The 2,029-nt window shown below is 42.6% G+C and overlaps 1 non-coding gene across 1 annotated transcript; it reads left to right on the top strand.

The window, feature by feature from the left end:
* Positions 1–605: 605 nt before the first annotated feature.
* LOC150033578 (small nucleolar RNA R71) lies at positions 606–706 on the top strand. The gene has a single exon (XR_016532560.1). It is a non-coding gene; the product is annotated as a small nucleolar RNA R71 (small nucleolar RNA).
* Positions 707–2,029: the final 1,323 nt, after the last annotated feature.

The following is a 2,029-nucleotide window of genomic DNA, read 5'->3' as shown; positions in this document are numbered from 1 at the left end:
CCTATCCTCCTTTATTAAAGGGCTGTTGATGTTGCTGATGCATTTGTTGAAATGCAGGTGGCGGTCCATTCCTTTGCTGATGGTTCGCCCCTGGGTGGTGCTCCTAATGATTTCCTCCTGTCCAAGAAAAATTCGGATGGTTTCTCCATCCAGGGCTATATGTATTAGAGAATGGGTTCTTTTTGATGAAGCATACTGACTGAGGGTTTTGTGGACATTTAGCATAGGAGTGAGGATCTCCATAGCCCACACAGCTAACCATGGGCTGCCCAAACACCTCTATCTGATTCACCTTCTGCTGATTTGATGCGTTTCCAAGCGTTATGTTCTGCCGAAGGCTGGTCATTGTAGCCACTTGAGCAGAAAGTGTGGCTATTGCATTGGCATCAATAGAATTAACGTTCTGAGATCTCTTTCTCCTGTCAGTTCTTCCATCATATGTATCATCCACCCATTCCATATTGTGTTTATCAATGCAGTCTAGTATCTCTTTAGCCTCAGTATAGAATTTGTCCATAAGTCCACCAGCCGTTGCTGCATCTGCTGCCATCTATGATGCTCTATTCAAGCCTCCATAAAACGTCTCCATTTGGATAATTAGAGGTAGTCCATGGTTCGGGCAATTCTTGACCAAGCCCTTAAAATGCTCCCATGCAGCGCTTAAGGTCTCAGCATCTTCTTGTTCAAAGTTCATAATCTTTCGACCCCTCCTTATGTTGGTGGTAGGTGGGAAGTATTTTTGCATAAATTTTTCCACCAACTTCTCCCAGGTGGTGATTTCACCAGTCTCCAGAGAGCTCACCCATTGTTTTGCGTCATCACGCAAAGAATAGGGAAACAAGGACAGCCTGATCGCCTCTGGGGTGATTCCAGGAATCACAAATGAATTACACGTTTCCAGGAAACGCTTCATGGAGGCGTGAGGATCTTCACCATGACCACCTCAAATTATCCAGCAGACTGGAGCATTTAGAGCATAACAGATTTCATCTCGAACCTGGTTCCATTCGGTGTTGGGTATATGATTCCTGGAGAGAAATCATACAGTATAGAGGACGTGTACTCCCCCATGGGACGCATGCTGCTATTCGCCATTAGGATTGGATTCTGTGCAGCATGAGCTAGTTGCTGATTTTCCTGTTCTTCTGCCATTGCTCGTTGCCTGTTCTATTGTCTGAGAAATTTCTGCCTCAACCTTCAACGATGGTTAGATCGGTTCCTACGCCGGAAGGTCCTTTCAATCTCGGGGTCGTATCTGAATTCAGGAGTGCTCTCCTTGCTCATAAACATTCACAAGCTTAAGCATAGCTTGTAATACTCCCTCGACTGAAGTGTTCTTTCAACAGATACAAACGAAATTTTTGGTTAGTTTTTGTTTCTGAATCCCTAGCAACAGCACCAAAAACTTGTTCGTTGCTATCGTGATTCGCTCTAAGAGTATTTTGTATAAAATAAATTGGAAGAATAAGTTCAAAGTGTAAGTGACGCGTTTATGCTTTGATACGTTTAAGTAGTTGTAACGCGTTGGGGCGTTAGATATATGCACAGATGCACACAACTCTTACTAATGACGTTCAAGTTTTCCTAAACCAAACCCAAGTATAAATCTAATTTAGGTTCCTGATAAGTCCAGGGTCGAACTCAGGGATTCAGTTAACCAAACGCAGGCCTTGCGTTGTATCTATTGTAGGGATTTTCCTAAATGAATGTGAGAAATGTATTATTTACACTAAATTGTTGTGCCTGTGCAAGGAGATACAAAAGAGTTGAGTGGTGAATGATGGATCATGCAAAAATGGAGTTTAAGGTAAGTGGACGTGTCGGTCTAAGATGAGTGTACACAACTAGGTTGTGATGTGAATGAGATGGGATGATTTGCTTATCTTTTGTTTATGCGTCAGACTTCATTCAACATTTCTCAATGCGAATAACATACAAAGCCTATCTCTAGGATGCATGCGTCTAACACAAAATGCAATAGACACCCGTAAGTCTATCTCTAGCTGTACTAGGCATCCTACTTAATGCA

The sequence above is a fragment of the Benincasa hispida genome, chromosome 9, assembly GCF_027475165.1.
Source record: "Benincasa hispida cultivar pf3 chromosome 9, pf3_genome.v1.1, whole genome shotgun sequence".
NCBI lineage: Eukaryota > Viridiplantae > Streptophyta > Magnoliopsida > Cucurbitales > Cucurbitaceae > Benincasa > Benincasa hispida.
The sequence above is the reverse complement of the archived record's forward strand: the minus strand, read 5'-3'. Positions and strand labels throughout refer to the sequence as shown.